The following is a 25,264-nucleotide window of genomic DNA, read 5'->3' as shown; positions in this document are numbered from 1 at the left end:
TGTTTTATAAACATCTTTTCACAGTCTGTGACTTGTCTTCTCATATTCTTAACAATGTCTTTTTCATTTTCAATGAAATTTCAATGTCTTTTAAATTTTAATATGGTCTAATTTATCAATTTTTTGTTTCATGGATTATGCTTTTGTTGTTGTACCTAAAAATTTATTAAAAACTCAAGGTTACATAGATTTTTTCCTATGTCATCTTCCTGGAATTTTACATTTTTGAATTTTACATGTAGGTTTATGATCCATTTTGAGCTCTTTTTTTTTCATTTTGACTTAATTTTTGTGAAAGTTATAAGGTTTGTGTCTAGATTAAATTTTGCACATGTATATGTCTAGCTGTCCTGTATCTTTTATAAAGATTATCCTCCACTGAATTCTCTTTGCTCCTTTTTCAAAACTCAGTTAAATAAGTTTTTGTGGGACTATTTCTAGGTTCTTCATTCTCTTCCATTTGCCAATTTATCTATTCTTTTTTTTTTTTTTTAAAGTAAGCTCTATACCCATGTGGGGCTTGAAGTCACAGCCCTGAGAACAAGAGTTGACCCCAAGACCCAGAGTTGCATGCTGTACCAAATGAGCCAGGTAGGTGCCCCTCAATTTATCTTTTCTTTCATCAATACTGCACTGTCTGGAATACCGCAGCCTTATAGTAAAATCTTAAAATCAGGGAGTATCATTCCTTTAGTCTTTTTTCTCCTTCAATATTGTGTTGACTATTCTGAGTCTTTGCATTTCCATTTAAGGTTGAAAATCAGTTTGTCAATATCCTCAAAATGGGTAGTATTTTGATTGGGACTGCATTAAATCTACACACCAAGTTAGGAAGAAATGACATCTTGACAATATTGAGTCTTCATATCCATGTACATAAACAAGCTCTCAATTTAATTCCATCTTTAATTTTTTTCATCAGAGTTTAATAGGTTTTTTTCACATACATCTTTCACATATTGTGTTATATTTGTATCTAAATATTTCATGTTTTTTTGGTAGCAATGTAAAAGGTATTGTGTTTTCAATTTCAAGCTCAAGTATCCATTGCTTGTATAAGAAGGCAATTGGCTTTTGTATATTAGGGTTGTACTCTATAATCTTTATTTTAATACTTTATCCATTTTGAGACAGAGAGAGTGAAAATGGGGGAGGGGCAGAGAGAATGGGAGAGAGAGAGAGTCCCAAGCTGGCTCTGCACTGAGTGCAGGGCTTGATCTCACAACTGTGAGATCATGACGTGAGCCAAAATCCAGAGTTGGATGCTTAACTGACTAAGCCATCCAGGTGCTCCTCTACAATCTTGCTATAATTGGTTATTTGTTCCAAAAGTTTTTTGGTTGATTCTTTAGATCTGAGAACAAAAGCAGTTTTATTTTTCCCTTCCCAATCTGTATACATTTAAGTTCCTTTTCTTGTCTTATTGCATTAGCTAGACTGTCCAGTATGATGATGAATGGGAGTAGTGAGAATGGACATACTTGCCTTGTTACTGATGTTAGTGGGAAAGTGTAGTTTCTCACCATTAAGTATGATGTCAGCTGTAGGTTGTTTGTTTTTTAATACATTTTCTTTTTGAAGTTGAGATTTCTTTCTATTTTCAGTTGGTAAGTTATTATGAATGGTGCTGGATTGTCTCTAATTCTTTTCCTCTATCAATATAATCATATCATTTTTCTTCTTTCACTTGTTGATGTGATGAATTACATTAGTTGATTTTTGAATACTGATGCTACCCTTACATATCTGAAATAAATCCGAGTTAGCCATGCTAAATAATTCTTTTTATACATTGTTGGATTCAATTTGCTAATATTTTGTGTAGTATTTTGCATCTATATTCCTCAGGGATACTGACCTGCAATTTCGTCTCTTGTAACGTATCTGTCTGGTTTTGGTATTTGGGTAATGCTGGCCTCACAGAATGGGTTAGGCAGTATTAGTTCTGCTTCTGTCTTCTGGCAGAGATGATACAGCATTTGTATAATATTCCTTGAATGCTGCTAGGTTTTTTTTTCATTCCTATTATTATTATTTTGTAATGTGGCTTACTAGATGATGTGTCCTTTGTGGCATAACTTAGTGGTCAGCCAATGATTTGGCCAGAGTTTATATATTCATTCCCTTCCTGCCACCTCCAGATTTGTACACTTAGCAAAGTGATTTTAAGATGCATTCATATTGTTATATGTGTGTTGATAGTTCATGCTTATGTATTGCTGAGGAGTATACCATTTTATAAATACATCACAGTTTGGTTATACACTAACATTTCAGATGTTTCCAATTTGGGGCTATTACAAATAAAGCTGATAGGAGCATTCTAGTACTAGAATTTATGTGGACATACGGTCTTGTCACTTGGGTAAATTCCTAAAGTGGAATAGTTGAATAATGTGGCAGGTGTATGTTTAACTCTTTAAAAAACTATCAAACTGTTTTCAAAAGTGGCTTTACAATTTTACATTCTCATCAGCAGGGAATGAGTGTTCCAACTCCTCCACAACCATGTCAACACTTGGTATGGTCAAGCTTGTAAATTTTATCCATTCGAAGTATATTCGAGGTATCCATAGAGGTATCTCTATACATGTTTGTGTTATTATGGGAATTCACAGAACATGAAATTATTTTAAGGGGAATAATTCAGTGGTACTCAGTACATTTACAATATCATGCAACCATCCCATTATTTAATTGGAAAACATTTACATCACCCCAAAATAAAATCTCATACCAAGTAGCTATTATATATTCTCTCCTTCTCCCAACCACTGGTGACCACCAATCTGTTTCTTCCCCCAACCAATGTACTTTCTGTCTCTAGATTTATCCATTCTGGATATCCCACATAATTGGAATCATACAGTAGATATACGGCCTTATGTGTTTGGCTTCTTTCACTTAGCATAATGTTATTGAGGCTCATCTACATTGCAGCATGTATCACTACGTCATTTTTTTTTAATGTTCATTTATCTTTGAAAGAGAGAGCTACAGAGTGTGAGCAGGAGAACTACTTTATTTCTTCTAAGTGACTGAATAATATTCTATCATATGACTATACCCCAGCTGGTTTATTCATTCATCCACTGATGGACACTTAGGTTATTTCTACATTTTGGCTACTATGAATAGTGCTGCTATAAACATTTGTGTGCAAGGCCACCTGGGTGGCTCAGTTGGTTAAGCATCTGACTTTGGTTCAGGTCATGATTTCATGGTTCATGAGTTCAAGTCCCACATGTGGTGAGCTCGAGCCCCACTTCGGATGAGCTCATGCCCCACTTTGGGTGAGCATGAGCCCTGCTTTGGGTGAGCCCTGCTTATCTCTGTCTGCCCCTTGTGGGATCCTCTCTCTTTTCCTCTCTCTCCACCCTCGCTTACTTGCACCCTCTCTCTCAAAAAATAAATAACATAAAAATAAACATTTGTGTACAGTATTTGTTTGAGTATCTGTTTTAACTTCTTTAGGGTATGTACCTAGGAGTGAAATTACTAGGTCATATGGTAATTATATGTTTAAGTTTTTCAGAAACTGCCAAACTGTTTTCCACAGTTGCTGAACCATTTTATATTCCCACCAGCAATGTATATATGAAAGGTTCCAATTTCTTCACAAACTCACCAATGCTTTTTTCTTAATCCTTTGTTCAGAGGCCAACCTAGTAAATATGAATGGTATCTCATTATGGTTTTGATTTGTATTTCCTTAATAACTAATGATACTGATCATCTTTGTGTGCTTATTAGCCATTGAGTACACCTTATTAAAAATTTTTTTAATGTTTATTTATTTTTGAAGGAGAGAAAGAGCATGAGTGGGGGAGGGGCAGAGAGAGAGATAGACAGACAGACACAAAATCTGAAGCAGGCTCTAAGGTCCGAGCTGTCAGCACAGAGCATGACATGGGGCTTGGACTCACGAGCCATGAGATCATGACCTGAGCTGAAGTAGGAAGGGTACACCTTCTTTAGATAAATGTCTATTCAGATACTTTGCCCATTTTTCAATTGGGTTTTTGTCTTATTATTGAGTTGCAAGAGGCTTTCACATATTCAAGATACAAGTTTCTTATTAGATATTTCATTTGAAAATATTTTCCCCATTCTGTGGGCTATCTTTTTACCTTCTTGATATTGGCCTTTGAAGTACAAAAGTTTTAATATTGATGAAGTCCAATTTATCTGTTTTTATTTTGTTGCTAACTTTTAAAAAAACTATAAACCAGGAGGACAGAGTTAAGATAGAAGAGAAGTAGGGGGACTGGGATTTTCCTTGTCCCTCAAACACAGCTGTATTGTTTTCACTTGAAACACCCAGGAAATCGATCTGTGAAATGGCTGTAGGATCTCCACAGTTGGAGGGAGACAGCTTGGCAGGATTGAGGTGCATGTATGTGAATTGGGGGAGATAAAATGGCATATGCACGGAGAGGAGAGAAACCTTTCTGTGCAGAGACAAAAGGTAGAGAAAGAGGGGTTGTAAAAGTGCAGCATCAAGTTAGCATAAGAGGAAAACCTCTCTGCACCATGGACTGGGAAAGAAAAATAGAGAGTGCCAGTTTCTTTTTTGCAAACAGCCTTAGGAGCTGAAACTCAGAGGTTCAGAAGTGCACAATGTTCTCCTGAGCCTTGGCACACCCTCCTAGAGAGGAGGGAGCTGGCCCCAGAGTGCACAGCCCAGTGTAGCGATCTAGAGGCCCACTGGGAAAGAACAGTCCCCTTATAAGAGTAATTTGGGAAGAGGGTTTATTGTCTTCCCAAGGACAAAAGACCCTGCAGGTGCCAGACAAAGACCTTTATCAGAAGGGCAGAGTGATTCTACTTCAGAACAGCGTCCACACAGTGTGGGGTCCTTTAAGACATGAGGTTTTGAATACCAGCCAAAGACCTAGAAGGAGTGTGAGAACTGTGGAGCAGGGCAAACTGACTAACCTCGTTATTCTGTGAGAGCTGCCTGAACAGCGTGGTTTGAGATACACAGTCCGGGAATAAGAGATTAGGGTGTCACCATTTTTCTCTCCAACACCAACTTGAAGGGACTTCAGAGAGCAGCACAGCAGCCACCAGTGGAGGCGGGACATGTTTATACAAATCCTGCCCCTCCATGCCTGGCAAGTGCTTATCTACTGGACAAGACTGACTGACCCAATGCAGCTGGCCTCTCCTCCAGAGCATCACAGTCATCGGTCCTAGGCACCAACAGAAAATTGTTTTTTGTTTTTTAATCTATTTTATTTTATTTACTTTATTGCTCTTTCTTCCCGCTTCTTTTTTTCTTTTGGAATCAGGCTCATAGTTTCTGACTTGTTTATGGTCAATTCGTGTTTGTGTGTGTGTGTGTGTGTGTGTGTGTGTGTGTATACACACACCCACACATACACATATGCATATACACACATACATATACATATACACATGCACATATATATATATATACACACACACACCCTTTTTTTCTGATTAGGAATTTTTATTCTATTCTTTTCCTACCTTTTCTATTTCTTCTTCTTTATTTTCCTTTCTCTTTTTTCTGGATTAAGACATAGTTTTTTTAGTCTTTATTTGGCCTTCTTTTCTCCCCTTTCATTTTTCTCTTTTTATGGTATCAGGCTTCCCCCACCTTCCTTTTTTTCCCTAGGTTTACTTCAACAAACAAATCAAAGCACACCTGGCTGAAGGTCCAAACACTCCACCACTACAAGCAAGAGGGGCTCTGCAGAGGACTGATCAGTGGGATAGAGCAGCCAAAATGCAACAACAAAGTGCACACAACATATACCAAAAACACTTCTTGAAGTGCCAGGCCCTGGACAGTGTATGGCCCCCAACCTTTTTTTAATGTTTATTTTTATTTTTGAGAGAGAGAGAGAGAGTGTAAGCAGGGAGTGTGGGCAGAGAGAGAGGGAGACACAGAATCCAAAGCATTCTCCAGGCTCTGAGCTGTCAGCACAGAGCCTGATGTGGGGCTCGAACCCACAAACTATGAGATCATGACCTGAGCCAAATGCCCAACGGACTGAGCCACCCAGGTGCCCCAATGTATGACCTCTTTTTAACACAGTAGTACTCTCAGGTGCAGGACACATTACAAGCTTTTAAAACACGCAAAAGACAGAAACTTAGCCAATATGACAAAACAGAGGAATTCTCCCCAAAAGAAAGTTCAAGAAGAAATCATAGCCAGAGAATTGCTCAAAACACATATAAACAATGTAGGTGAAAAACAATTTATAGTGACAGTCATAATATTTATCACTTGGCTTGAAAAAGCATATAAGACAGCAGAGAATATATTGCTGCAGAGAACAAAACCTAAGAACGAATAAAAATAAATTTAAAAATGCTATAAGATGCAAAATAAGCTAGATACAGTGACACTGAGGATAGAAGCAGCAGAGGAGAGAATAGGTGAAATAGAAGATAAAATTATGGAAAATCATGAAGCTGAAATAAAGAAAGAAAGGAAATTACTAGATCATGAGGGGATATTTAAAGAACTAAGTGATTCCATGAATTGAAAAAAATATCTGTATCATAGGGGTTCCAGAAGAAGAAAAGAGAAAGGGGAAGAAGGTTTATTTGAACAAATTATAGCTGAGAACCTCCCTAATCTGGGGAAGGAAACAGGCATTCAAGTCCAAGAGGCACAGAGAACTCCTTTCAAAATCAACAAAACAGATCAACACCATGACATATCATAGTGAAACTGGCAAAATACAAAGATAAAGGGAGAATTCTGAAAGCAGCTAGGGACAAATGGTCCTTGATCTACAAGGGTAGACAAATAAGGTGAGTACCAGACCTGTCCACTGAAACTTGGCAGGCCAGAAGGGAATGGCAGGAAAGATTCAATGTGCTGAATGGGGAAAATATGCAACCAAGAATCCTATATCCAGCAAGGCTGTCATTCAAAATAGAAGGAGAGATAAAGACTTTCCCAGACAAACAAAAAGTAAAGGAGTCTGTAACCACTAAACAAGCCTGCAAGAGATTGTAAGGGGAACTCTGTGACTGGAAAGCATCAAAGACTACAAAGGACCATAGACATCACTGCACCATGAAATCTACAGATAATACAATGGCACTAAATTTGTGTCTTTCAATAATTACTCTGAATGTAAATGGACTAAATGCCCCAATCAAAAGACACAGGGTATCAGAATGGATAAAAGAACAATATACATCTATATGCTGCCTACAAGAGACTCATTTTAGACCTGAGGACACCTACAGATTGAAGTGAGGGGATGGAGAACCATCTATCATGATAATGGACGTCAAAAGAAAGCTGGAGTAGCAATATTTGGTATCAGACAAACTAGATTTTAAAACAAAGACTGTAATAAGAGATGAAGAAAGGCATAATTCAGGGGTCTATCCATCAAGAAGAGCTAAGAATTGTAAATATTTATGCTCCCAACGTGAAGGATCCCAAAAATATAAATCAATTAATCACAAACATAAGCAAACTTACTGATAATATTACTGTAACTGTAGGAGACTATTCACTTACAACAATGGACAGATCATCTAGGCAGAAAGTCAATAAGGAAACAACGGCTCTGAATGACACATTGAACCAGATGGACTTAACAGAGATATATTCAGAACTTTTCATCCTAAAGCAGCAGAATACACATTCTTCTCAAGTGCATATGGAAAATTCTCCAAAACAGATCACATACTGGGTCACAAAATAGCCCTCAACAGGTGCAAAAAGACTGAGATCATACAATGCATATTTTCAGATCACACTGCTATGAAACTTGAAATCAACCACAAAAAAAACTTTTGAAAAGCTCCCATATACATGGAGGTTAAAGAACATCCTACTAAGGAATGAATGAGTTAACCAGGAAATTAAAGAACAAATTATAAAATATACAGAAGCAAATGAAAATGAATATATGACAGTCCAAACCCTTTGCGATGCAGAAAAGGCAGTCCTAAGAGGAAAGTACACTGTAATTCAGGCCTATCTCAAGAAGCAAGAAAGGCCCCAAATACACAATCTAACTTATACCTAAAGGAGCTAGAAAAGCAACAGCAAATAGAGCTCAGAGCCAGCAGAAGAAAGGAAATAATAAACATTAGAGCAGAAATAAACAACATAGAATCCAAAAAAAACCCGTAGAACAGATCAATGAAACTAAGAGCTGATTTGCTGAAAGAATAAACAAAATTGATAAACCCCTATTAGCTAGACTTCTCAAAAAGAAGAGGACCCAAATAGATAAAATCATGAATGAAAGAGGACAGATCACAACCAACATCACAGAAGTTCAGTTATTAAAGAATACTATGAAAAATTATATGCCAACAAACTGGAAAATCTGGAAGAAATGGACAAATTCCTATACACTCACACACTACCAAAGCTCAAACGGGAAGAAACAGAAAATGTAAACAGAACCATAACCGGCAAAGAAACTGAATCGGCTATCAAAAATCTCCCAAGAAATAACAGCCTTGAGTCAGACAGCTTCCCAGGGGAATTCCACTACACATTTAAAGCAGAGATAATATCTATTCTTCTCAAACTTTTTCAAAAACAGAAATAGAAGGAAAGCTTCCACATTCATTCTATGAAACCAGCATTACCTTGACTCCAAAACCAAAAACCCCACTAAAAAGGAGAATTCAGGCCAATATCCCTGATGAACCTGGATACAAAACATTGCAATAAGATACTAGCAAAGTGAATTCAACATAACATTAAAGGAATTATTCACCATGATCAACTGGGATTTATTCCTGGGCTCCAGGACTGGTTCAATATTTGCAAATAAATCAACGTGATATACCACATTAAGAGGAAAGGATAAGATCCATATGATCCTGTCAAAAGACGCAGAAAGAGCATTTGACAAAATACAGCATCCTCTCTTGACAAAAACCCTTAAGAAAATCAGGACAGAAGGAGCATACCTTAACATCATAAAAACCATACATGAAAGATCCACAGCTATTATCATTCTCAATGGGGAAAAACTGAGAGCTTTCCCCCTAATGTCAGGAACATGACAAGGATATCCACTCTCACCACTGCTGTTCAACATAGTGTTGGAAGTGCTAGTCTCAGCAATCAGACAACAAAATGAAATAAAAGGCATCCAAACTGGCAAAGAAGTCAAACTTTCACTCTTTGCAGATGACATGATACTCTACATGGAAAACCTGAAAGACTCCACAAAAACTGCTAGAAATGATCCATGAATTCAGCAAAGTCACAGGATATAAAATCAATGTACAGATATTGGTTGCATTTCTTTACATCAATAACGAAGCAACAGAAAGAGATATCAAGGAATCAATCCCATTTACAATTGCACCCAGAACCATAAAATACCTAAGAATAAACCTAACCAAAGAGGTAAAAGATCTGTATGCTGAAAATTATAGAAAGCTTATGAAAGAAATTGAAGAAGACACAAAGAAATGGGAAAACATTCCATGCTCATGGATTGGAAGAACAAATATCGGTAAAATGTCAGTACTACCCATAGCAATCTACACATGCAATGTGGTTTCAATCAAAATAGAACCAGCATTTTTCACACAACTAGAACAAACTATAATAAAATTTGTATGGAACCACAAAAGACCCTGAACAGACAAAGTAATGTTGAAAAAGACAACCAAAGTTGGAGGCATCACAATCCAGACTTTAGCCTGTATTACAAAGTTGCAATAATAATCAAGATAGTATGGTATTGGCCACAAAAACAGACACATAGACCAATGGAATAGAATAAAAAACCCAGAGATGGACTCACACATAAAATGGTTTAGTTTAGCTACATCTGAAAATGGTTTATTGTTTCTTTTCTTTTTTTTTAAAATTTATTTTCTAGTTAGTTAACATTTGTCCAGCTAATCTTTGACAAAGCAGGAAAGAGTATCCAAGGGAAAAAACGTAGTCTCTTTAGCAAACAGTGCTGGGAAAACTGGACAGCAACATGCAGAAGAATGAAACTGTACCATTTTCTTATACCATACACAAAAATAAACTCAAAATGGATGAAAGACCTAAATGTGAGACAGGAAACCATTAAAATCTTAGAGGAAAAAACAGGCAAGAACCTCTTTGACCTCAGCTCCAATAACTTCTTACTTGACATGTCTCCGAAGGCAAGGGAAATAAAAGCAAAAATGAGTAAAAATCTCATCAGAGTAAAAAGCTTCCGCACAACAAAGACACAATCAACAAAACTAAAAGGCAGCCAACAGAATGGGAGAAGATATCGCAAATGACATATCGGATAAAGGGTTAGTATCCCAAATCTATAAAGAACTTACCAAACTCAACACCCAAAAAACAAATAATCCAGTGAAGAAATAGGCAAAAGATATGAATAGACATTTTTCCAAAGAAGACATCCAGATGACAAACAGATACATGAAATGGTGCTCAACATAGCTCATCATCAGGGAAATACAAATCAAAATCACAATGAGATACCACCTCACACCTGTCAGAATGGCCAAAATTAACAACTCAGGAAACAAAAGGTGTTGGCAAGGATGTGGAGAAACAGGACCCCTATTGCACTGTTGGTGGGAATGCAAACTGGTACAGCCACTTTGTAAAACAGTATGGAGGTTACTCAAAAAATTAAAAATAGAATTACCCTATGACCCAACAATTGGAACTACTAGGTATTTATCCAAAGGATTAAAAAAAAATGCTGATTCAAAGGGGCACATGCATCCCAATGTTTATAGCAGTGCTATCAATATGGAAAGAGCCCAAATGTCCAACAACTAACGAATGGATTAAGAAGATGTGTGTGTATGCACACACACACACACACACACACACACACACACACCCCACACACACAATGGAGTACTACTCAACAACGAAAAAAATCAAATCTTGCCATTTGCAACAACGTGAATGGAACTGGAGGGTATTATGCTAAGTGAAATAAGTCAACCAGAGAAAGATATATGATTTCACTCATACGTGGAATTTGAGAAACTGAATAAATGAACTTAAGGGAAGGGAATGAAAAATAAGATAAAAACAGACAGGGGCAAACCATTAGAGACTCTTAAATACAGAGAACTGAGGATTGATGGGGAGGGTGGGTAGGTGGGTTAAATAGTTGATGGGCATTAAGGAGGGCACCTTTCAGGAAAAGCACTGGGTGTCAAATGTAAGAGATGAATCACTGGGTTCTACTCCTGAAGCCAAGACTACACTGTATGTTAACTAAAAAAAAAAAAAAAAAAAGGTAAAGAAACCGTAAACCATTTTCAGATATGGCTAAGCTAAACCATTTTATGTGTCCACCAGAATTTGCTGCAAATCCTAACCAACATTTAGTACTGACACCTTTTAAACTTTAACAATATTAATGAGTATAAAAGGCGTCTCATTTTGATTTAAATTTTCATTTCTCTGGGGGCGCCTGGGTGGCGCAGTCGGTTAAGCGTCCGACTTCAGCCAGGTCACGATCTCGCGGTCCGTGAGTTCGAGCCCCGCGTCAGGCTCTGGGCTGATGGCTCGGAGCCTGGAGCCTGTTTCCGATTCTGTGTCTCCCTCTCTCTCTGCCCCTCCCCCGTTCATGCTCTGTCTCTCTCTGTCCCAAAAATAAATAAAAAGCGTTGGAAAAAAAAAAATTTAAATTTTCATTTCTCTGTTGACTAATGATATTGAACAATTTTCTTTTGACTATTTATTTCCCTATTCATGTATCTTTCTGGTGATATGCCTGTGCAAAACTTTGGCCTATTTTTAAACCGGATCATTTTTCTTTTATTCCTTAAAAATTTTTTTAATGTTTATTTATTTTTGAGAGAGAGACAGAGAGACAGAGGCAAGAGGAGAGGGGTAGAGAAAGAGGGAGGAGAGGGAGTCACAGACTCAGAAACAGGCTCCAAGCTCTGAGGTGTCAGCCCAGAGCCCGACGCAGGGCTCAAACCCACAGACCATGAGATCATGACCTGAGCCAAACTCGGACACTTAACCAATTGAGCCACCCAGGCACCCCAAGAATTGACCTTTTCATAATGCTAAGTTTATGTCTTCTTTGGGATCTTTTTGGAATTTTTATGTTTTTACTCAGATGGTTTTAGGCATTTTATATTAAATTTATGCCTAGATTTTTTTTGCATTATTTTTGTTTTGTTATTGAAAATTAAGTCTTATCTTCCATTATATCTTCTATTTACTTTTGTGCCTATGTGAGGATGTAAATTTTTTTATGTTGAACTTATAATCTGCTATTTAAATTCTCTTATGGCTTTTACTAGTTTTCACATTTCTTCTGGATATTTTTGGATATAGAGTCATACCATCTACAAAGAGAAGTGGTTTACCTCTTCCTTTCCAATTTTTATGACTGAAAATTCTTTGTCTTGTCTAAAACTTCCATAGCAATATTAACCATCTTTATCTTTTCCTGACTTAGTGGCAATGCTTTTATTGTTTGTTACTGTTGCTTTTGCTTGCTTTTTTGTTTTAAATAAGCTCTATATCCAACATGGGGATTGAATTCATGATCTTGAGATAAGGAGTCAGATGTTCTACCAACAAAGTCAGCTAGATGCCCCATACTGTCTATGAATAAAGACCTTAAACACAGGGTATTAGCTGAATATAAAACTGCAAGAAGGGCAGGAGGAACAGGTTCTTTAAAGACTCTTTAAAAATGACTTCCAGAACAAAATCACTAAAAATCTTCCTGAATTGGCTGCCTGGTAGTGACAGCCAAGAGGAAGAGAAAAGTAGCCTTCACTTAACTTCTTCCTTCCAGATTTTGCAGGAATGCATTTTATAGAAGGGACTTGATGTGCATCCAGAACCTGCGAAACAAAAGATTCAGGAAATGCAATTTTTAGTTTCAAGGCTCCTTAATGCAAGAATGCACAACTGAATGGGGGCACCTGGGTGGCTCAGTTGGTTACACCATGGACTCCTGATTTTGGTTCAGGTCACAATCTCACAGTTCCTGAGTTCAAACCCTGCTTCAGGCTCCACGCTGACAGCACTGAGCCTGCTTGGGATTCTCTCTCTCCCTCTCTCTGCCCCTCTCCCGTTCATGCTCTTTCTCTCTCTTAAAATAAATAAACTTCAAAAAAAAAAAAGATGGCAAAATAGAATGTAATTGAAGGGAAGGTGAATGAGCTAAATAACTCTAAAATCCCTCTGGTTCCTCACTCAGGGATAGGAAAATTTTGTGTGCATTAGTGAATTATTCTCTATTTTTACTCAGGATATGAGGGAGTAAGTTCAAGGTAAAGAATGTCTTAGCAACGTTAAGTAAAACATTAAAAAGAAAAACCCTTCCAGTTATAGAATTATGAAATCCAAGAAAGGCCTTCTCAAGAGATATTAAAAATTAGATCAAGTAATTATTTTTTCTGGGATAATTAAGGTACAGTTTTCTCTAAATGTACAGAAAATTGTTCTTCAAATTTCCTCAATGCATTTAATTATTATCCACTATATTTTTATATTTACTAGCATATCGACTTATTAGAGAATATAAAAAATTTTTAGCTTTCTTAAATGAAAGGCTCCAATTATCTCTATGTATCAATGTTGTTAAATATACCTACTTATGACATGAATCAAACTCTTAATTTTATTTTTATTTATTTTTTAATATGAAATTTATTGTCAAATTGGTTTCCACACTACACCCAGTGCTCATCCCAACAGGTGCCCTCCTCAAGGCCCATCACCCACTAAACTCTTAACTTCAGTACAGAAATTTCTACAAGGATTCTGCCCATTTATCTTTTAACCATGTATCTTCCCACTCACCAACACCAAAATCTGAAGACTTTTCTTAAATTATGAATCATGTCTACTAAATGTCCTCTTCAGAAAATTCTAGGTGTGGACAGTTAATATTTGACACCACTCATTAAAATTCTCTATTTACTCTTGTTCAGAAAACTCCAGTGGCAATGTTTGGCTTATAGTGCAAGCAAACCTTTTCTTTAAAAATAGTTTTATCTGAGAAGCAGTTTCTTAAGATTAGTAAAAATATTTTTATACCATTTATTTGCTGTTTCTGTTGATATTTATGAACTAATATGTCTTGTATAGAACTTGAAACAGTTAAACAGAACCTCTAAAACGAAAGACTTTTTTCCTTCTAATTCATATACCTCTATGTATTTTCTATGTCATACTGTTTTACTTCGTTTGTCACTTTGGTGTGAATAAAATGAGGATCTTAATTATATATGTATGTATGTATTTTCCCTGACTTTTGTTCTAATATAAAGCCCATCGTAAGAATTAAATAGTTATGAGCTCTCTTCTTCCTGAAAATACTGAGGATATTCTAAGAATAAATAAGATGGTTAGTAAACTTACTCATATGAGTAACTTGTTTCTTTGTGATGATTTACAGCTATTTCTGTGTCTGTGTATGTGTACATAGTACTGTTCAGTGTTATATTTTAGTTCTTCCAAATGACAATAATAGATCTTTACCATATTAAATATTTTTCAACTAAGGGAAAAATTTAAAAATATAAAATCATATTAAAATCAAGCTATTCAAGGCAAATTCTTAAGACAGGAAGTAGCTTAGAGGTTACCAGTAGCTGGGGAGTTATTGCTTAATGGTTACAGAGTTTCTGTTTGTGGTGATGCAAAAAGTTTTGCAAACTAGCAGACAGTTGCACAACAGTATGAATGTAATTAATACCACTGAATTGTATACGAGAAAATGGTAAAACTTTACAAGAACGTTTATTCCCTTAAAAACTGCTACATTTGATATAAATGTTAAATATATCATAGTCTCACACCTCCATTTCTGAGGTAGATTTTACCTAAAAATTTCACAGATATATAAAAATCTATAATTCATCCCCATTATGCTAGAAATTGCCATATTCTCCTTGTTGAATAAATCATTTTAATTATAATACTACATATGGTAAGCCTTTTAATTTTAGTTGAGTCAAAATACTGATGAAAAGCACCTAGCAACCAAAAATCTAAGATGGACTCCTGAAAGAAAAAAGGTGTCAGCCCTTATTGAATAGAAGTTCTGCACCATGCTGAAAGGGAATCTTTAAGAGTGATACAATGTATACATACCAAAGCCCACATAATTATCAGAAATCATGTGTATTTGCCTGAAAAGTAATAAAAACATGCAGTATGAGAGAAGAAAATCCTCAAGAAATAAGAAGACAATCTAACTCTTGAATATATACAGCTCTCCTCATTTCAGAGACAAAAAAAAAAAATTCCTTTTCATTTCCTATTTTTTTCTAAGTACTCTTTAAAAGACCGTTTGCAACACAACACAATATTTTCTTATAGAGCAATTTTCTAAAGATATTCTTAATGTAGCTATGTTTTTTTTTTTTTTTTTTTTAATTTTTTTTTTTTCAACGTTTTTTTTTTTTATTTATTTTTGGGACAGAGAGAGACAGAGCATGAATGGGGGAGGGGCAGAGAGAGAGGGAGACACAGAATCGGAAACAGGCTCCAGGCTCCGAGCCATCAGCCCAGAGCCTGACGCGGGGCTCGAACTCACGGAGCGCGAGATCGTGACCTGGCTGAAGTCGGACGCTTAACCGACTGCGCCACCCAGGCGCCCAATGTAGCTATGTTTTTGATAATTATATGTAGAAGACTAAAAAATCAATAATAAGCCATGAAATTAACATAATTTTAAACATACCTTTAAAAAGAGATAAATGATATTCATTCTTTCTTATAGTGTCAAAAAAAGGATTAAAAAAAAAAAGACAGAGGAAATGAGGTTCCTGGGTGGCTCAGGGGATCTGATTCTTGATTTTGGCTCAGTTCGTGATCTCACGATTCATGAGTTCGAGCCCTACATCGGGCTTGATGCTAACAGTGTGGAGCCTGCTTGGGATTCTCTCTCTCTCCCTCTCTCTCTGCCACTTCCATGCATGCATGGTCTTTCTCTCAAAATATGTAAAATAAATTTAATTTAAAAAGAACAGCAAATTAAAATACATCTTACTTGTTAAATTTTATTTCTGATTTCATATCTATCATGAAACATATATCAGGACAAAATAAACCCATAAACAACAAGTATCACATATTGTGGCAATGAAGAGTCATTCAAAGAAAGTGGTTTCAGAATATGCTATTTGAGCACAGATAAACTTTATTTTTATTTCAGAAGCTTAATTTTGCCCAAATCCTGATTACCATAACATTTAGAAATATAAAAACAAGTACTTTTGTGGATTTGTTTGTTTGTTTTCTTCTCTCTTTTCAGGGAATCACCCTTATGGCTGTACCTATCAAGTTACTTCTAAGAACAAGAGAAATAACAAATGCCGTACTGTTTACATCCCCACCTAGTGGTCCTAAAGTTTTGTTCATCATAGCTATTAAAAAATGAATACTTAAAACATGAAAACTCAAATAAAGTTATCTGGCTAAAATTAGAACAAAACTTTACACCTAGGAAAGGTATTATTAGATCATTTAATTCCATGCTATTACAGTTAGGGAATGTATTGCTATACCAGAAACTATGTGAAGCCATCAGAAAAAAAAAAATGGAGCATTTTCTTAGAACGTCTAGTTTACTTAATGCTGTGTATTAAAGCAAACATATATCCTGAAGTAAAATGTTTATTTATACCATTTCTATTACAAAATAGAAATCAAGTTCATGAGACACGAAATACTAATTCCAACTGCCAAACTGCTATACAATATGTGTGTGTGTGTGTGTGGGGGGGTTGTATATATAATTTCTTAGCTCTTTTATTCTAGTCTTCAGAATTTTCCTTTCACTTCATATCATAGCACATGTACAACCTAAGGTCAACTCAAAAGTCCTATTCTAGATTCTTTTTTATAATTTCTTTAAAAATTTAATATTAAATTGAATTTTGGAAAAAGTAGATACTTCTATGATTTTTAATGCATGTACACATTCATGTTACTATCAGCACAATCACGATAGAGAATACTTCTATCACCTTCCACCTTCAAAATCTCTTTTAGTATATCTTTGTAGTCACACATTCCCACAATCCCTAGCCTCTGGCAACCACTGATCTATTTTCTATTAATATAAGTTTATCTTTCCAAAAACAGTTTATAAAGGTAATCATACATAATGTAACCGCTTGAGAATGGTGTCTTTATTTCATGGTTCCCTTTGACATTCATTCAATTTTTTTCCCTTCATTTAACTTTCAGTTCATTCCTTTCAATTGTTTTTTTCTTTTTTTTAAAGTTTATTTATTTATTTTGAGAGTTTGTGGGGCTCAAACTTAAGAACTGTAAGATCATGATCTGGGCTAAAACCAAGAGGAGTCGGAGGTTCCAGACTGAGCCATCCAGGTGCCCTGATTTTTTTTTAACCAATTTTTTAGTCCTATTTTATTTTTTTTAATTTAAATTTTTTTTAATTTTAATTTCAGTTAACATACAGGGTTATATTACTTTCAAGTATACAACAAAGTGATTCCAAAATTCCATACATCACCCAATGCTCATCATGACAACTACACTCTTTAATCCCCATCAGCTATTGAACCCATCCCTCACCCCCTTCTCCTTTCTATTGTTGAATAGTTCTATATAATATATGGGATAGTGTATAGTATATCATGGTATAAAAAGAAGTACCAGGGGCGCCTGGGTGGCGCAGTCGGTTAAGCGTCCGACTTCAGCCAGGTCACGATCTCGCGGTCCGTGAGTTCGAGCCCCGCGTCAGGCTCTGGGCTGATGGCTCGGAGCCTGGAGCCTGTTTCCGGTTCTGTGTCTCCCTCTCTCTCTGCCCCTCCCCCGTTCATGCTATGTCTCTCTCTGTCCCAAAAATAAATAAAAAACGTTGAAAAAAAAAAATTTTTAAAAAAAAAAAGAAGTACCATAGTTTGTTTACACATTCAGCCACTAAAGAATTTTTGGCTTGTTTCTATTTCAGAGTGAATGTGAATAGAGTTCATAAACATTTGTGTTTAGGCTCTTTTCTAATTTACAAATGTAGGTGATTTACTATTAGAAGACTTTTGTAAGTCAACTATTTATAAAGAATGTGACATGAAAATACAACTTTCATAAAAGTAAGAATTTAAATAAACATTCATATTTTAAAGATTTTATTTTGAAGCAATTTCTACACCCAACATGGGGCTTGAACCCACAACCCCAAGCAAGAGTCATATACTCTACCAACTCAAGCAGCCAGGTGCTCCTAAATAAATATTTTCAATGCCTAGATTACTTCATCACTATTTAGGAATTAGCATTAAGAAGACAATTATTTCAGCTTATATATGAAAAAAGTAAAATAGAAAGGATGAATAATTAAACTTCTTTTAAATAAGAGTATATGTCATAATTTACTTAAAAAAAATCTAGAAAGGGGAGACTTCCAAGGACGATGGTAGAGTAGAGGGATCCTAAACTCAACTCAACCCAGGGATACAACTAGATAATACCCACATCCGTGCAAATAACCCAGAAAATGATCCAAAGAATGGCAGAACAGATTCTCTACAGCTAAATATAGAGAAGAGGCCACATAAAAAAACATAGGAAGGGCAAATATGTGGTCAGGAGCTAAAGGACCAGTGGGATTGTCTGATGGAGAAACACCGTAGGTGCAGAGAGGAAAAAGAAACAGACCCTCAGACTGAGCATCCCAGGCACAGAGAATCTGCATTGGGAAGATAAATCTCCATAACATTTGGCTTTGAAAACCTGAGGGTCCCAACAATCAGTGGGACTTAACATCTGAAAGTTTAAAAATCAGTGGACTCAGTTCTGGCAGAGCTGGGAGGGCAGCTTATTAAGAGACAGCACAATAAACAGACTTGCTGAGATACAACATAGAATTAGCAGTTTGAAAAATGCCTGGGGTATATGGGAGGAATATTTATTCACTAATCTCAGAACCTGTGCTACTAGAGGAGTGATCATTGGGAGACCTCTCCAAGAGAAAAAAAAGAGCTGGGGCATGCCAATTCTCTTTCCCATCCCTTGGTCTAAATACTCCTGTAGGAAAAAGCACAGTGCTACCCTCTCCAATTAGCTTGCTAACATTGCACCCCACCCCTTCTTGTGGGTATGGGCAGTGTGGGTATGGGCTGCAGGTCCACTCCCACAGTAGACCAGTGTGGAACGTGCTGGTACTGAGTGCCTTGTACCTGTTCTCCTGTAGATCTGCTCCCTGCAATACTGCCCTTGGCCAGAGCCCACTCAAAACACTGCCACAAGCCTGGTGGTGTGCAACTAGTGCCCACAGGGGCCAACACCACTCCAAAGCGCTCCTGCCCCAGGGAAAGGGGAAGACAACCACTCATAACAGTACAACTACAACACCAGCAGTTCACAGTGAACCCCAGCAGTTCACTGGGGCAGACACCTGGTCTGACTGCAGGTCTTGCCCACCAAAGAAAACTTCTCCAACATAGGGAAAATGCACTGAAGTTCTCTGGTAAACATCTGGTCTGACTCAACTGAAACTCAACTAACAACACAGGAACCAAACACTGCCCACAAGAGGCAAAAGAGAGCCATTGCAGATAACTGACTGGACTGAAGGAAAATGTGGCTCAGCCACAACAGTAAGGCACACACAACACACATAAGAGGCACCCCTTAAGTGGCAGGTTCTCATGAACCAGGGACATTGCACTGAAAGGCACTATAGGACCTCTTCTTCATAAATCCACTACTTTCAAAGGCAAGAGATGTAGCTGATGTTCCTAACACACAGAAACAGATATAGAGAGTTGGACAAAATGAGGAGACAGAGGAATATATCCCAAGTGAAAGAACAGGACAAAACCACAGCAAGAGAGCAAAATGAATGGAGATTAATTAATACACCTGATAGAGAATTTAAAGTAATGGTCATAAAGATACCCACTGGGGGGCCCTGGCTAGCTCAGTCAGTAGAGTATGTGACTCTTGATCTTGAGTTCAGGCCCCATGTTGGATGTGGAGTTTAATTTTAAAAATAAGATACTCACTTGACTTGAGTAAAGAGTGGAGGACCTCAATGAGACGCTCAAAAACAAAATATTTTTAAAAATCGGAGATGAAGAAGTCAGTTGAAATGAAAAATACACTAAATGAAATAAGTGGTAGATTAGAGAAAGAAAAAGAACAGACTGGCAACCTGGAGGACAGAGTAATTGAAAGCAATCAAGTTTAACAGGAGGAAAAAAAAATGAAAATAGACTAGAGGAATTCAGCGGCCCCATCAAGTGTAATAACATTCGTATTATAGGGATCTCAGAAGGAAAAGAGGGAGAAAGGGAGCAGAAAATTTATTTGAAGAAATAATACCTGAATACTTCCTGAATCTGGGGAAGGAAAAAGATCTCCAGATCTAGGAGGCACAGACAGCCTCCAACAAAGTCAGCCCAAGGAGGTACAACATCAAGATACACAGTAATTAAAATAGCAGAAAGTAAGTACACCTGGCTGGCTCAGTCTGTGGGGCATACAACTCTTGATCTCAGGGTTCTGAGTTTGAGCCTCACATTGGGTGTACAGATTACTTAAGAATAAAATCTTTAAAGGGTGCCTGGGTGGCTCAGTTGATTGAACATCCAGCTTTGGCTCAGGTAATGATCTCATAGTTCATGAGTTCAAACTCCCCATCAGGTTTACTGCTGCCAGGGCGGAGCCCACTTTGGATCCTCTACCCACTCCCCACCCTTCCACTGGTTATACTCTCTCAAAAATATACATTTAAAAAAAAAAAAGAATAAAATCTTTAGAAAAATACTTTAAAAACAAAGTTAAATAAAATGGCAGAAAGTAGTGATAAAAGAGATAGTGATAAAGAGAGAATTTTAAAAGAGAGATAAAGAGAGTAGAAAACTATTTCATACCAAAGAAACCCATTAGGAATGCTGGCTGATGTTTTAGCAAAAACTGCAGTACAAGGAGTGGCACAATTATTAAAAATGCTGAAAGCAAAAACTTTGCAACCAAGAGTACTCTACCCAGTAAGGGTATCATTCCAAATAGAAAGAGAGATAAGCAGTTTCTCAGACAAAAGTTAAAGGAATACATCACCACTAAATCAGCTCTACAAGATATGTTAAAGGAGACTCCTTGAGTGGAAAGGAAAGACCATAAGTAGGAATAGAAAAAAGTAGGAAGTACAAAAGCAGTAAAATTAAGTATATTTATAAAAATCAGTCAAAGGATTCACAAAATAAAAGTATGTAAAGTATGATACCATGTACCTAAAATGTGACAGGGAAAGGAGTAAAGAAGGGGTTCAAACTTAAGTGACCATCACCTTAACATAGACTGCTATATGCATAAGATGTTACATATAAACTTAGTGGTAACCACAAATTAAAGACCATTAATAGATACGCAAAAAATAAAGAGAAAGAAATCCAAGTATATCACTAAAGAAAGCCAGAAAACTGTGAGACAGCAAGAGAACAAAGGAACAGAGAAGAACAATGAAAACAACCATAAAATAACTAACAAAATAGCATTAAGTACATATTTATCAATAATTATTTTGGATGGGGGTGCCGGTTGAGCATCTGACTTCAGCTCAGGTCATGATCTCATGGTTTGTGAGTTCCAGCCTCACATCGGACTCTGTGTTGACAGCCTAGAATCTGGAACCTGCTTTGGATTTTGTCTCCCTCTCTCCCTGCCCCTCCCCCACTCACTCTCTCCCTCTCTCTCAAAAATAAATAAAGATTAAAAAAACATTTAAAAAATTATTATTTCAGATGTAAATGGACTAAATGTTCTTGCCAAAATACATAGTGTGACAGAATGGATTAAAAAAAGCAAGACCTATCTATATACTGCCTACACAACACTCATTTCAGACCTAAAGACACATGCAGATTTAAAGTGAATAGATGTAAAAGCATTTATCAAGCAAATGGAAGTGAAAAGAAAACTGTGGTAGCAATACCTAGTATTAGACAAAATAGATTTTTAAAACAAAGATTGTCACAAGAGACAATGAAGGACACTATATAATCATAAAAGGAATGATCTAACAAGATATAATAGTTACAAATATTTATGCACCCAATATGAAAGCACCCAAATATACATAAAGCAAATAAGAACAAACATAAAGGACATAACTGATAGTAATACAATAATAGTAGAGGACTTTAACACCCCACTTTTATCAATGGATAAATCATCCAAACAAAATCAAGATGGAAAGAGTGGCTTTGAATAACACATTGAACCAGATGGATCTAACAGATATACTCAGAACATTCAATCATAATAGAGCAGAATATACATTCTTTTCAAGTGCACATGGAACATTCTCCAGAATAGATCACAAAATAAGTCTCAAAAAAATAAAAACAAAAGGAAGTTACACAATGCATCTTTTCTGACCACAATGCTATGAAACTGGAAATCAACCAGAAGCATACAAACATGTGGAGGTTAAGTAACATGCTACTAAATGTTTGAATGGATCAACCAATAAATCAAAGAGGAAATCAAAAAATACATGGAGACAAATAAAAATGAAAACTCAATGATCAAAAATCTTTGGGATGCAGAAAAAGCTGTTCTAAGAGGGAAGTTCATAGCAATACAGTCCTTACCTCAAGGAGCAAAAAAATATCAAATAAAAAAACCTAACTTTATACCTAAAGGAGGTAGGAAAAGAATAAACAAAACCCAAATCCAATAAAAGGAAGGAAATAATAAAGAATACAGTAGAAATAAATTAAATACTAAATCAATTAATGAAACCAGGAGCTAGTTCTTTGAAAGGACCACCAAAATTCATAAACCTTTAGCCAAACTCATCGAAGAACAAAAAGAGGACTCAAATAAACAAAATCAGGGTTTCTCAGGACTCCAATAGACCTTGCTGCCACTGCTTACCAAGGATCACAGTTGTCAATACAATGAACCAAGGAGACATCATGCCCTTGCTGGACCTGGAACTGGCAGATACCCCCACAATTGGCAGCCTGTACCACTAGAATCAAGGTGACAACATGATCCAGCAAGTCCCCACCCAAAGGTGAAAGACTTCCTTTACCAAAGTCAGTCCATATAAGACACCTGGGTGGCTCAGTCAGTTGAGTGTCTGACTCTTGATTTCGACTCAGGTCATGATCCCAGGGTCATGGAATCAAGCCCTATGTCAGGATCTAGGCTGAGCATGGAATCTGCTGGAGATTCTCTCTTTCTCTTTCCCTCTGCCCCTCTCCCCAGCTCACTCTCTCTCTCTCTAAAATTAAAAAAGTCAGTCCATAAAGTCTGGGAAAAAGAAACGGCTTCTTCAAATGCACAAATACCTATGCAAGGCTACAGGGACCTTGAAGAATCAGGGAAATCTATCTTCCCCAAAGGAATACGTTAAATTCCTCCAGGAATTGCCTGACAAAGAATTCAAAGTAATTGTTCTACAGATGGTTGGAGAGCTACAAGAGAGAAACAATTATACAATATCAAAGGAACAATAAAAGAACAAAATGAGAAGTTGAACAAAGAGAAAACACAAAAAGAATGAAACAAAAACTTTGGAACTGAAGAATACAATGACTAAACTTAAAGTATTCAAGTAGAGAGCTTCAATAGTAGAATTGAACAAACAGGAGAGAGATTTAGAGAGATTATCCATTCAAAGGAGAAAAAGAAAAAAATAATGAAAAGGAATGAAGAAAGCCTCTGGTACTAATGGGACACTATCAAGTAAAATAATGTGTGTATCAGTAGAGCACTAGAAAAGGAAGAGAAGGATAAAGGGGCAAACAGCTTATTTAAAGAAATAATGGATGAGAACTTCCCAAAACTGGGGTTTTATCTAGATATTCAAGTTCATGATGCTAATAGGTGGCCTCAAAATTTGAATACAAAACAATCATCTCCAAGATACATAATAATAAAGCTGTCTAAAACTGAAGAAAAAGAAAAGTGTTAAAGCAGTAAGAGAAAAAAATTTCTCTCCTATACAGGAATCCCCATAAACCTATCAATGGATTTTTCAGATACCTTGTAGGCCAGAAGAAAACAGGATGACACATTGAAAGTGCTATAGGAAAGAAACTGCCAACCAAAAAAACTTCATACAGTAAAGTTGTCCTTCAGAATTGAAAGTGAAATACTTTCCCTAGTAAACAAAAGCTGAGCAAATTTATCACCACTAAACCTACCTTACAAGAAATGCTGTAAGGGGGTCTTCAACCTGAAGAAAAAAGGATGGTAATTTGTATCAAGCAAACACAGGAACAAGAGTGCCCAGCTGGCTCAATTGGTTAGTTGTCTGACTCCTGATTTCAGCTCAAGTCATGATCTCATGGTTTCGTGAGTTCAAGCCCCATGTTGGGCTCTGCACTGCTTAGGATTCCCTCTCCCTCTCTCTCTGCCCCTCCTCCTCCCTCCCTCCCTCCTTCCCTCTAAAAAAGAATAAATAAACTTAAAAAAAAAAACACAGGAACATATACAATACACTGGTAAAGGTAAGCATACAGCCAAATTTAGATACCCTAATACTGTAATATAGTTATGTATTAACCTCTTAATTTTAGAATAAAGGTTAAAGAACAAAAGCATTTAAAACAGGTATAGCTTCAACAAGTTGTTAAAGGGATTACAGGCATAGCTTCAAGTTGTTAAGGGATACAAAATACAAAAAGATATAAATGATGACAAAAAATATAAAAGAGAGGGAGTAAAAAGAGATTTTGTATGTGATCAAAGTTAAGTTGTTATCAACATAAAATAGACTGTAAAATGATACATAAGCTTCATGGTAACCACAAAGCAGAAACTTATAGTTGATATCCAAAATGATAAAAAGAAAATCAAAGCATACTACCAATGAAAATTATTAATACAAAAATAGGTAGTGAGAAATGAAAAAAGGAATAACAAAACTAAAAAACAGTCAGAAAACAGTAAGATGGCATTAACAAGTCCACATCTATCAATAATTACTCTAAATATAAGAGGACTGAATTCTCTAATCAAAAGGAATAGAGTGGCTGGATGGACAAAAAAAAAAAACAAAAACAAAACACACACACACACCCAATTATATGCTGCTTATTCACTCCAGCTTTAAGGACATTTATAGGCACAAAGTGAAGGGATGGGAAAAAAAATCCACATAAGTGGAAACCAAAAGACAGCAGGGGTGACCATAGAGCTGACCTTGAACAACACAGGTTTAAACTGTGCAGGTCCACTTAATACGTGATTTTTTTTTTTTTTACACACACAGTATATAATATGTTTCTCTTATGATTTCTTACCATTTTCTTTTCTTTAGTTTATTGTAAGAATATGGTATATAAT

This window comes from Neofelis nebulosa, chromosome 2, assembly GCF_028018385.1.
Source record: "Neofelis nebulosa isolate mNeoNeb1 chromosome 2, mNeoNeb1.pri, whole genome shotgun sequence".
In the NCBI taxonomy this organism is placed as follows: domain Eukaryota; kingdom Metazoa; phylum Chordata; class Mammalia; order Carnivora; family Felidae; genus Neofelis; species Neofelis nebulosa.
This window is presented reverse-complemented; position numbering follows the sequence as displayed.